The sequence below is a fragment of the Pristiophorus japonicus genome, chromosome 1 (genome assembly GCF_044704955.1).
Source record: "Pristiophorus japonicus isolate sPriJap1 chromosome 1, sPriJap1.hap1, whole genome shotgun sequence".
Taxonomy (NCBI): Eukaryota; Metazoa; Chordata; class Chondrichthyes; family Pristiophoridae; genus Pristiophorus; species Pristiophorus japonicus.
The window spans coordinates 514,385,268-514,398,012 of NC_091977.1; the positions used below are offsets into that span (position 1 = coordinate 514,385,268).

The 12,745-nt window shown below is 44.1% G+C and overlaps 1 protein-coding gene across 8 annotated transcripts in view; it reads left to right on the top strand.

The window, feature by feature from the left end:
* The window catches only part of LOC139277433 (receptor-type tyrosine-protein phosphatase mu-like), a 1,220,924-nt gene that overhangs the window by 164,547 nt on the left and 1,043,632 nt on the right, over positions 1-12,745 (top strand). The gene's annotated exons all lie outside the window — the stretch shown is intronic.

Consider the following 12,745-nt stretch of genomic DNA (forward strand, 5'->3'; position numbering starts at 1 on the left):
GCAGGAGTAGGCCATTCAGGCCCTTGAGCCTGCTCCACCATTCAATAAGATCATGGCTGATCTTCTACCTCAACTCCACTTTCCTGCACTGTCCCCATATCCCTTGATTCCTTTAATATCCAAAAAATGTATCGATCTCTGTCTTGAATATAGTTGACTATGTTCCTTCTCCCCCACCCAGTGCAGGCGAACTGGCTGTCGACATTCACTGACAAGGCTGACACGTGAATGTCGAGCATGTGGGTGAGGTACCAGAGAACGGCTGGAGCCCGTGGAACTGTACCCCGCGACAGGGCCTCGTTAACAGGTTAACATGGTGAAGTTCAAAGACAGGACTCAACACCAGGTCAAAAGTAACTGTCCGTTCAAGCACAAAGAGGTGCCAATAGTACCGTCGCAGGTTCTAAATATCAAATTCAGTCCAATAGCTACTGTTAGTAGAGAAAGAACTTGCATTTATATAGCGCCTTTCATTGCCTCATGATGCCCCAAAGTGATTCACAGACAATTGATTAATTTTGAAATTTAACCACAGTTGGCAGCCTCTACAACAACAACTGGCAATTACATAGCACCTTTAATATTTAAAAAAAATTTCAAGGCACTTGGCAGAGGTGTAATCCGACAAAAGCGCATGCCAAGAAAAGGAGCAGATATTGGGAAAGTTGATTGGTCAACGAACTGGATTTTGAGGAGGATCTTAAAGAAGGAGAGAAAGGTGGAAAGGCAGCGGAGTTTAGGGATGAAATTGCAGAGTTTGGGGTTGAGATGGCTGAAGGCACGGCCGTCAATGTTGGGATGAAGTGAGGAAGGGCTGCCATTGAGGTTAGGAATGGCCTTTATTGCAAGGGGGATAGAGTATAAAAGTCCTGCTACAACTGTACAGGGGATTGGTGAGGCTACACCTGGAGTACTGCGTACAGTTTTGGTCTCCGTATTTAAGGAAGGATATACTTGCATTGGAGGCTGTTCAGAGAAGGTTCACTAGGTTGATTCCGGAGATGAGGGGGTTGACTTATGAGGATAGGTTGAGTAGGTGGTGCCGCAGGGATCAGTGCTGTGACCCCAACTATTTACAATCTACATTAACGACTTGGAAGAAGGGACTGAGTGTAATGTAGCCAAATTTGCTGATGATACAAAGATGGGAGGAAAAGCAATGTGTGAGGAGGACAGACAAAATCTGCAAAAAGGACATTGACAGGCTAAGTGAGTGGGCAAAAATTTGGCAGATGGAGTATAATGTTGGAAAGTGTGAGGTCATGCACTTTGGCAGAAAAAATCAAAGAGCAAGTTATTAATTAAATGGAGAAAGATTGCAAAGTGCTGCAGTACAGCGGGACCTGGGGGTGCTTGTGCATGAAACACTTGTGCATGAAACACAAAAGGATAGTATGCAGGTACAGCAAGTGATCAGGAAGGCCAATGGTATCTTGGCCTTTATTGCAAAGAGGATGGAGTATAAAAGCAGGGAAGTCTTGTTACAGTTTTACAAGGTATTGGTGAGGCCACACCTGGAATACTGTGTGCAGTTTTGGTTTCCATATTTATGAAAGGATATACTTGCTTTGGAGGCAGTTCAGAGAAGGTTCACCAGGTTGATTCCGGAGATGTGGGGTTTGACTTATGAGGAAAGGTTGAGTAGGTTGGGCCTCTACTCATTGGTATTCAGAAGAATGAGAGGAGATCTTATCGAAACGTATAAGATTATGAAGGGGCTGGACAAGGTTGATGCAGAGAGGATGTTTCCACTGATGGGGGAAGACTAGAACTGGAAGGCATGATCTTAGAATAAGGGGCCGCCCATTTAAAACAGATAAGGAGAAATTTATTTTCTGAGGATTGTAAATCTGTGGAATTCACTGCCTCAGAGAGATGTGGAAGCTGGGACATTGAATAAATTTAAGATAGAAATAGACAGTTTCTTAAACGATAAGGTGATAAGGAGTTATGGAGAGTGGGCAGGGAAGTGGAGCTGAGTCTGTGATCAGATCAGCCATGATCTTATTGAATGGCGAAATAGGCTCAAGGGGCCATAGGCCTACTCCTGTTCCTATTTCTTATGTTCTTATACTCATTGGAGTTCAGAAGACTGAGAGGTGAGCGTAGTGAAAGTTATAAGATAATGAGGGGGCTCGACAAGGTGGATGCAGAGAGGATATTTCCACTCATAGGGGAAACTAAAGCCAGGGGACATAGTCCTAGAATAAGGGGCTGCCCATTTGAAACTGAGATGAGGAGGAATTTCTTCTCTCAGAGGGTTGTAAATCTGTGGAATTCTCTGCCCCAGAGAGTTGTGGAGGCTGGGTCATTGAATATATTTAAGACGGAGATAGACAGATTTTTGAGCGATAAGGGAGTAAAGGGTTATGGGGACCGGGCAGGGAGTGGAGCTGAGTCCATGATCAGATCAGCCAAGATCTTATTGAATGGCGGAGCAGGCTCGAGGGGCTAAATGGCCTGCTCCTGCTCCTATTTCTTATGTTCATAATGGATAGTTTTGGAGGGGAGGGCTGGACGAGATTACAGAGATTTGATTAAAGAATGATCCCTGCTCTGCCTTTCTGGATCTGATATCTTCATTCTCAGTCCTGCTGGCCTCCTGCTATTGCACTTCAGATTTTCACATTTCACTTTTATATTTTTAGGTGGCAAAGTGTGTGAATCTGTTTCAACTCCGTGAACACCTCTGACTGCCTAGTATGCCTTGTGCCACTCAGCTAGACAGGCTAGGCAGTATCCATCAAGCATTACAGCAATATACAGAATATAAAACTGAAACAATTCCATTACTTTATTCATTCAGGTGAGAATAATGAACATGAGATGGGGGGTATCATAGGTTAATGTCAATTATTAGCACGAGAGAACCTTATAATGCCGTTATACTGTAGGCATTATTTCGAGACTAGCACCTGTTTTGGAATGATGTGGAGTTAAGTTATACTGCACGTACTGGTTCCACATCACTCTCCGATCAGGCAAACTGATCTCTACACGTAGTCACTGGTTCACGTCTAGGTAATATACAGGCAGTCAACTGTACTAACATTGGACCTGTTCTGTTGTTATAGCAATTGCATTATTGAGAAGGTATGTATAGAAATAACTCGATATTGCCTTTATATACGTTTGTGAATTAATGAGCTATTTTCAAGGGCAGTCACGGTGAAACAGATTACTTTTGGTCGCAAAATGGAGATTTCTGGAATTCAGATCCCCTCTGTTAAAGCTGCGCTGACTGAAAAGGTATGAAATCTTAACCAATTTAATCTAAGTACGAATAAAACACAACGGGGGCTGAATTTTCCCGTAGGGGCCCCGCAAGTTCCGGGTTTATGTATTCGCCAGAACCAGGAACTTGTGAATCCTCTTGATAGATCGTACGCATCTGAAAGAAAAGGGCCTCGGCGGGTAGAGAGTTGGGCTATTTGCCCAATTCCTGCCCAGCAAATGCCCTTGAAATTCTTACGCCGGGTAAAAGCAGGTCTTTACCAGCGTATGAGTTTTTAAAAATAAAAAAATAAAATTATGGGAAAAAAATCCTGAAGGACAGGATAAATCTTCACTTAGAAAAACACAGATTAATCAAGGACAGTCAGCATGGATTTGTTAAGGGAAGGTCGTGTCTGACGAACGCGATTGAATTTTTCGAGGAGGTAACCAGGAGGGTCGATGAGGGCAGTGCGTATGATGTAGTGTATATGGATTTTAGCAAAGCTTTTAATAAGGTCCCACATGGCAGACTGGTCACAAAAGTAAAAGCCCATGGAATCCAGGGCAAAGTGGCAAGTTGGATCCAAAATTGACTCAGAGGCAGGAAACAAAGGTTATTGGTTGATGGATCTTTTTGCAATTGGGAGATGTTTCTCGTGGGTTCTGCAGGGCTTAGTACTGGGTCCCTTGCTGTTTGTGGTATACATCAATGATCTAAACTTCCATATTGGGGGTATGATTAAGAAGTTTGCAGATGATACTAAAATCGTCTGTGTGGTTGATAATGAAGAAGAAAGCTGCAGACTGCAGGAATATATCAATGAACTGGTCAGGTGGGCAGAACAGTGACAAATGGAATTTAATCCAGAGACGTGTGAGTTAATGCATTTTGGGAGGGCTAACAAGGAAAGGGAATACACATTAAATGGTAGGATGTGTAGATGAACAAAGGGACCTTGGAGTGCATATCCACAGATCCCTGAAAGTAGCAGGCCAGGTAGATAAGGTGGTTAAGAAGGCATGCGGAATGCTTGCCTTTATTTTCCGAGGCATAAAACATAAGAACAGGGGGGTTATGCTTGAACTGTATAAAATACTGGTTAGGCCACAGCTGGAGTACCTTATGCAGTTCTGGTCACTACATTACAGGAAGGACGTGATTGCACTGGAGAGGGTACAGAGGACATTTACGAGGATGTTGCCAGGAATGGAGAATCTAAGCTATGAGGACAGATTGGATAGGCTGGATTTGTTTTCATTGGAACAGAAGAGGCTGAGGGGAGACCTCATTGAGGTGAATAAAGTTATGAGGGGCCTAGATATAGTGGCTAGAAAGGGCCTATTTCCCTTAGCAGAGGGGTCAACAACCAGGGGGCATAAATTTAAAGTAATTGGTAGAAGGTTTGAGGGCATTTGAGGGGAAATTTCTTCACTCAGAGGGTGGTGGGGGTCTGGAACTCACTGCCTGAAAGGATAGTAGAGGCAGAAACCCTCACCATATTTAAAAAGTACTTGGATGTGCACTTGAAATGCCGTAACCTGCAGGGTTACGGACCTAGAGCTGGAAAGTGGAATTAGGCTGGAGAGCCTCTTGTTGGCCAGCATGGATACGATGGGCCGAAATAGCCTCTTTCTGTGCTGTAAACTTCTATGAAAATGTTATCACTCATTTATATATTAAAAACCCTGTATAATCAGGTAAGTTTATTTTTAGCCCCGTTAAAACATATTTCTTTAAAATTCAAAAATTAAATGTTTGTTTAAAATATTTAATGAATTGGCATTTTAATGAATTTTAAATATGTAATTTTTTTAAAGAATTTACATCATGTATTTTTTAAGTGATTCCCATTCATACTTATGGTGATTCCGTGATTCCGTACAAATTATGAACGGCGATCCGCCTTCTTTTAACGGTTGGGCTGGCCCGCGTGATCCTGGGGCCGCTTGCAAACCGCGTGCATCCCTGGGATACGTGGGCCTCTACCCGCGGGGACCCAGAGAGGCCCAGGAGCACGAATCTCCCGGACCACCAGGTAAATTCATAGATTTTTAGCAGGTCAGAGGCATCTGCTCGCGGGAAGCCTCCGGCCGCAAATTTCTCCTTGTTCCACTTGTGCCAGGATTCCCACTATCCAATAATACCCCTGCTGGAAAATGCGCAAGTGCGGCCCTTGCGATTGAGCTGGGCTGTACTTGCTCCAGGGCAGAGTAGCATCCTGATATCTGGGGGCGGGGTACCAGAGGTCAGCCAGTACCTGTCGCACTATCATCATCAATACCCCAGCAGGAGTCACTGACTTGCAAACCAGGGGAGAATATTAAGGAAAACGCTGGTGACTTGTCAACAAAAATAAATGATATACTACAGTATACTATAATATCATACCTTGTCCAATAACATCCAGCAACAACTAATTAAGTTGTCTTTGCTTAAATAACTATTGTTTAATGGTGAATAGTGAAGCAATTAAACTCCCTCTGAGAAAGACACCTGCCTTTTTAAGCGTCAGAAAATTACATTAATATAACAAATTGGTGAACTACCTCTTAAAATTGCCACTATAAGAATGCTGGCTGCTTGTACCACTCAGGCAGTACGATTTAATAGGGCTTTATCTTACTTCATGAAACAACATCTTCTACAACACAAAATGTTAATGATTAGGTGAACTCCAGTCACGGCACAATCATTATTAATCACAAATACACACTGCGACTAGTTTAGTATAATGCATGATCTTCAAGCTTAACAGCAGCAAACAGCAATACTATGACCACCATTCACTGAGATACAGACTTTCGTGCAGTGGGATGTTTCAGAATGGGGACTGAGACACTGAGCAAGAGTTGGGACAAGAGTTTGGAGAGATGATTGAAGGCCTGGTGACTTTTGAAGGTAGGAGAGGAGGGATTTGGAAGAGAATTCCAGAGCACAAAAGTGTGATGGTTGAAGACTCTACCACTGTCATGTTGAAGCGGGCACAGGTTGGTGGATCAGAGACACAAGAGCAGAGCCTGTGAACTGGGATGTAGAGCTAGAGGAGGTTGCAAAGGTAGGGTGTGGCATGACTCGCAACTTAGACGAGGAGGTCAAAATTGATCTCGGGCAGGATCACAAAATGGGCAATAGCGAATGGGTTTTACGCCACAAAGTCAATAGAAAAGAAAATCGAGCAGGTGTAAAACAGGCTGCTGATCTGCTGTTGACCATTTTGTGCGACTCAACAAGACCAAATTCACCGCCAAGGATTTTGAAATCGATGTACATAAGAACATAAGAGATAGGAGCAGGAGTAGGCCATACGGCCCCTCGAGCCTGCTCTGCCATTCAATACGATCATGGCTGATCCGATCATGAACTCAGGTCCACTTCCCTGCCCGATTCCCATAACCCCTTATTCCCTTATCGCTTAAGAAACTGTCTATTAACTTTATTCAATGACCCAACTTCTAAGGGATGGGGAACCAGGACAGGGATGGGAGGTGGGTAGGATTGATGGGATGAGATAAGAGGAGTCCGTGATGAGTTGGATATTATGTAAGGTGCAACTTGGAAAGATGGTGCAGAGAACATTGCAGAAGTCAAGCTTGGAGGTGAAAAAGACATGGATGAGTGCTCCAGTGATGGGGATGGTAAGGTCGGAAGGAAGCAAGCAGTATTATGGAAACAGATAGTCTTGGTGCTTGGTCTGCCTGTGGGGTTTGAATATCACTTTATGGTCAAACAGGACATTGAGCTTGTGTGGTATTGGGCTCAGCATCTGACCAGGAAGGCAGATCGAATCAGCGGCTAAGTTGCAAAGTTTTTCCCAGAGGCTGGAGAACATTGCTTTGATCTTATCAGTATTGAGCTGGAGAAAGAGTTGGTCATCCATGACTTGAATCAAGACATGGAGTCGAGACTGATGGTGGGGAGGTAAAGCTTAGTGTCTTGACATACATAGGCAAGCCGATCACATGCTTACGGGATAGGGAACATCAAGATGAGGAAGATAAAGTGGCCAAAGGATGAAAGCTTGGGAAATGCCAAAGGTAATTTGCTGGCATGCAAGAAGAGGCCATTGCAGTCGATGTTGGGACAGTCAATAATGGAACCATAAAAGAGTGATAGGTAGCACGGAGCTGATGCAGGGGAGGAGGGCGGAGTGGTGATGGGTGGGGGGAACAATTAATTGCGGTCTTAGTGGCACAGGATATCGCTGGTGTCTTTGACTAGAATGATCTCTGTATTGTGGATATCATGGAAACCAGACACAAAGGATTCAAGCAGAAGAATTGTAAGCACAGAGTTTATGATGAGGGGATGGTCATTGATGAAGCGGCTGAAGATGGTTGGGCCAAGAATGTTTGTCTGAGCATCTCCTGAAGTGATGCCCTGCAGTTTGTGTTTTAGGTAGCATCACCTGTCAATTGCATGAACTATTGACCATGGGCGGGAGAGCCTAAACAATCAAATATAGATTCAGAGCAAATTCCCAGTTATTTCATAACCTTCCGGTGCTATACGGTTTTTCAATTTGGGAACCTCAAGTAATAGTTTGAGGCCCACAATGTAGTTCAACACTATAGTAGAAAAGGGTAAGAGAGAAGATGGAATAAGCCACTTTTAGGAGGGAAGGAAGACTGAGGGAGGCAAGAACTTCCACTGGAGGCCCTGGTAAATGGAAGCACGTGGCAGTCCCAGATTACACAATCCAAATAAACAGGGAGGGCCTGAAGGAGCAGCTTTGGAATTCCTGTCGAATTCTCTACCGCAGAGAGTTGTTGATGCCAGTTGGTTAGATATATTCAAGAGAGATTTAGATGTGGCCCTTACGGCTAAAGGGATCAAGAGTTATGGAGAGAAAGCAGGAAAGGGGTACTGAGATGAATGATTAGTCATGATTATTGAATGGTGGTGCAGGCTCGAAGGGCCGAATGGCCTACTCCTGCACCTATTTTCTATGTTTCTATGTTTTGAGGGAGAATAAAGAGTGCAATAGAGAAGTGCGGTAAAATTGATGGAGAATTGAGATGCATCCCTAAAACTCCCCCACCCTGTAGCCCTGTAAAATTTTCCCCTTCAAGAGGCAGAGATAAGAGGCAGAAAATGAAGGAAAACACATTTGGAATTTAGGAGGAATAAAATAGGAACGTTCAGAGGAGAAGCATAGAATCAGAAAATGAGAAAGAGGCCATTAGCCCATCGTGCCTGTGCCAGCTCTTTGAAAGATGTATCTGATTAGTCCCACTCCCCCACCCTGTAGCCCTGTAACATTTTCCCCATCAAGAATTTATTCAATTCCCTATTGAAAGTTATTGCTGAATCTGTTTCCACCACTGCTCCAAATCATAACTCGCCGTGTAAAAAATGTTTTCCCTCATGTCGCCTCTGGTTCTTTTGCCACCATTGTATTTATCATTAAAATGGAAAGAGAAACAAGATTATGATAGATCGAGAGTGAAGTTCGAGTTGAGAAAAAACGATTATTTATCAGAGGACAAGTTTTTCATTTGTAACTCGTCCAGGATTCTTTAGCATTGAAGAAAATTACATCCAGGAGTCCAATTAATCTGCAAGTTTCAGAGCCTATGTTTCCTCGTGATCCAAGTATGATTATTAAGTAGATAGAAATCTCACAGAAAGTTTTCCCTCTGCACTGACTACATTTAAAAAAGAGGTGATGTGTTTTATGTTACTTTGTGAAGATTGGAACATTGACCTTTAGGATTCCATCTGGACGGGAAATGTTTTGAGTGGTATCATCACTTCATGTGTTGAGAGGGGTGAGCTGACCTCCATAAAATAAATGAAAAGACCTGGTATTTGAGCTTTAACTGGAGGAAATGAATCCTAAGAAAGAATAAAATACACTTTTATGAAGGACAAATGTCAGTGCTGCAACAGATAAAAAAGATTCAGCAAAAATCACTTGGTGCAGGGGAACTGTATTGCTGGCAAGCTGACAGACATGCATATATTACTTCAGGTTAGTCGGCATCTGAAATAAAAAGTACAGGATAATATTTAGGGTGGACATGTTCCTCAGAAACTTCTTCAGCTCACGAAAAATAGAAAGTAGACCCTCCAAGACTTGTTATCAGTGAAATCTTCCAGCCATTACTACACTGCTGTATTTAGTTATTCAGTCGTTATTTACTCAGAATATACAATGTCGATCATTTCAAGGATTGGGTGGGACACTGAGTTAATGTAATGTCCTTCCTCCTCTGGGACCGGAGATTAAATCCACCCCTGACTAATGGCATGAAAGTCTCCTATCTTTGTCGGCTGTAAGAATGCCAAGTTGAATACATTGAGACAATCTTTGTGTGTGTGTGTGTATCAGTCACAAGACTGGGTGTAACGCAGTGCTCAGAGATCTCACAAGATGGTTGGTTTGGAAAGTGGAAGTGGCATCTTGATGCAGCAGGCAGTGTTGTTCGGGATCTAGGGTCAAGGCATGTTGATGAAGCAGAGTAGAGGAAACGTAACCCTGCTGCATCTGGCCTCTGGCAATATGGGATCAGTCAGGCCTTATAAAGGTGCTGTGCACTAAAAGAGTGGAGCCAACATGTGATGTGTTGGTTTTCCTCCATCGACTGCTCTCTTTAGTGTAAATGAGGTAAACTTACCTGGCACCTACAGCATCATTCATCCATTGAAACATGTGCCTACAAATCTGTTGTCGGGCTCACGAAAGTAAACCCTGAAAGCCTTGAATTCCAGACTGCAGCTTCCTTTCTTAATTGGATTGAAGAGCAAGGTTCTTCCTTTCAACTGCACACTGAATCCATTGATTCTTTATATAAGGACAAGAAAGACTTACTGAGAGAAGGCAAGTCTTACTATTCAAGGACATCATCAAGGCACGTTATTTTTTTCCACCTGCAACTTGATCGATTACCATCAACCTTCCTAAACAGCTTTAACCCCAAATCTTTCCTGGACAGCTATAAGTCTCATCACTTCACTCTTTTCTCGCACTAGTTCAAGGACCTTCTCACTCGTCACTCTTCCATTTCATTTTCAGCATGTCTGTAACACCACGGGCCCTGATTTTAACTGTGGGCATTTTGACACCCCGGCCTCATTTGGATTCTACCGGCCGACTTCTCACCCGTTCCGTGCGGGATGTCAGCGGGAAGCGACGGAAATCCGCGCAGCCCAGAGGCCTCCCAACGAGACTCGGTCTTCTTTTTTCGTATGGCAGTAGCAAAGAAAATTGGATGTCACTATCTAAGTCTGATATCCAAGCCAAAGCTTCCGGTGTAACAATGTGGCTATCTTGTAGACTGCCTGCGAATTTCCTTCAAGGCAAGATCAACTGTGGTCCATCCGCTGGGGGGTCACAGCGATCAGGGGTGGGGGTGGGTGGGCGGGGTGTAGGTGCGATTGTGACAGGTAAAGAAAGGAAGACTTGGATTTATAGAATTCCTTTCACGACTACCGGACGTCTCAAAGCGCTTTACAGCCAATGAAGTACTTTTTGAGTGTAGTCACTGATGTAATGTGGGAAACGCGGCAGCCATTTTGCGCACAGCAAACTCCCACAAATAGCAATGTGATAATGACCAGATAATCTGTTTTTGTTATGTTGGTTGAGGGATAACAATTGGTCAGGACACCGGGGATAACTCTCCTGCTCTTCTTCGAAATAGTGCCATGGGATCTTTTGCATCCACCTGAGAGAGCAGACAAGACCTCGGTTTGACGTCTCATCCAAAAGACGACGCCTCTGACAGTGTAGCGCTCCCTCAGCACTGCACTGGAGTGTCAGCCTAGACTTTTGTGCTCAAGTTCTTGGAGTAGGACTTGAACCCACAACCTTCTGACTCAGAGGCGAGTGTGCTACCCACTGAGGCACGGCTGGCAAGGGCTTTGTTTTCCCTGTGGGTTCCAGTGTAGCGCTCCAGCTCCTCCTGACTCTACAAGGAGTGTAAAGAAAAAACCACAATTACAAAAACTTACCTTTTGGGTCTCACCTGGCTATGATCCAATTCCTCGCTGGGGTTTGCCCGAAGGGAAATTCACTGTTACTTCCTGCTTAGGCCGCCTAGTAACAATTGCACTCAGGTTCCGATGACATCATTAGGGCCCGACATGCGTAGGTTAAAGAGGTGGGTGGACTTGCCGCCTGCCCAGGAGTGCCAATGAAAATCACAGTGGGTCAGCTCCCAGCGTTTACAGGGAAGGTAACGTAGCGATTTTAACTGCCCACGTGCCCAGTTTCTGACGAGTGGGTCAGGTTATGATCGTATTCCATGTCTGTAATTCCAGAAATGATTAAATGATCACTTTAAGAACAAAACGGAAAAGGCGTTCCATTCCTCAAGGAAAAAGAAAGAAATAACTTGCATTTATATAGTGCCTGTCACGACCTCAGGGCATACCGAGGCGCTTCAGAGACAAATGAAGTTCTTTTTTGACGTGCAGTCACAATTGCAATGTAGGGAATTAAGCAGCCACTTTTTGAACAGCAAGATCCCACAAATAACAGCTTAAATGACCAATTAAACTGTTTTAGGAATGTTTAGTTTTAGAAAGAAAGACTTGCATTTATATAGTGCCTTTCACGTCCACCGGACATCTGAAAGTGCTTTACAGCCATTGAAGTATTTTTGGAGTGCAGTCACTGTTGTAATGTGGGAATAAGGAATAAATGTTGGGCATGAGAACTCCTCTGCTCTTCTTTAATCTTTTACATCCACCTGTAAAGAGTAGACGGCACCTCGGTTTACCATTTCATCTGACAGTGAAAAAGCCACTCAATACTGCACTGGAGTGCTAGCTGAGTAGGTGCTCAAGTCTCTGGAGTTGGTCTTGGAACCCACGGCCTAGCTGAGCCACGGCTGACATTCTACACTTTGATCAGCATAAAACGCATCGGCACTTCTATTGTGTATGGAGAAAGAGTCAGACTGAATACTGTGAGCTCAAAGTAATGTGTGACCTTAGTCTTTTATTGCAGGTCTTTAGAGTGCCTCTCCAACCTGTGAAGCCTTCTTAAATACCTATGCTCCCAAGGGATTATGGGATCCCTTGGGACTCCGAGGAATGAGCCCTCTGGTGGCCGTACAGAGTAAATGCAAGTCCACATATATAACAACATTCCCCCCCCAAAGTCAGTAGTGTAACTATTTACAATGTGAGTCGATCTGGGACCCTTCTTGCCCTGGTTGATCATCTCGATGTGAAAGCTGGTGTTGTTGAATCATTTGTTGGGCCCTCGCTGGGCTGCTGTGCAGCTGGCCTTGCTGGGTTGCCTGGTGTGTTGGGCCCTGCAGGGCTGCTGTGGATGATGGGTTCTGCTTCGAGGTCAACCGTGGTGTCGGTTGCCACTGGTGTGTATGTTGGGGGATCAAAAATGTAGGGTCCAAGGTGGATTGCTCAGGGTAGTCCGTGAATCTGAGTTTGATTTGGTCCAAGTGTTTCAGGTGAATGAGTCCATTTGAAAGTTTGACCTGAAACACCCTGCTCCCCTCTTTGGCCAAGGCAGTGCCGGGAAGCCACTTGGGACCTTGTCCATAATTTAAAACAAATACA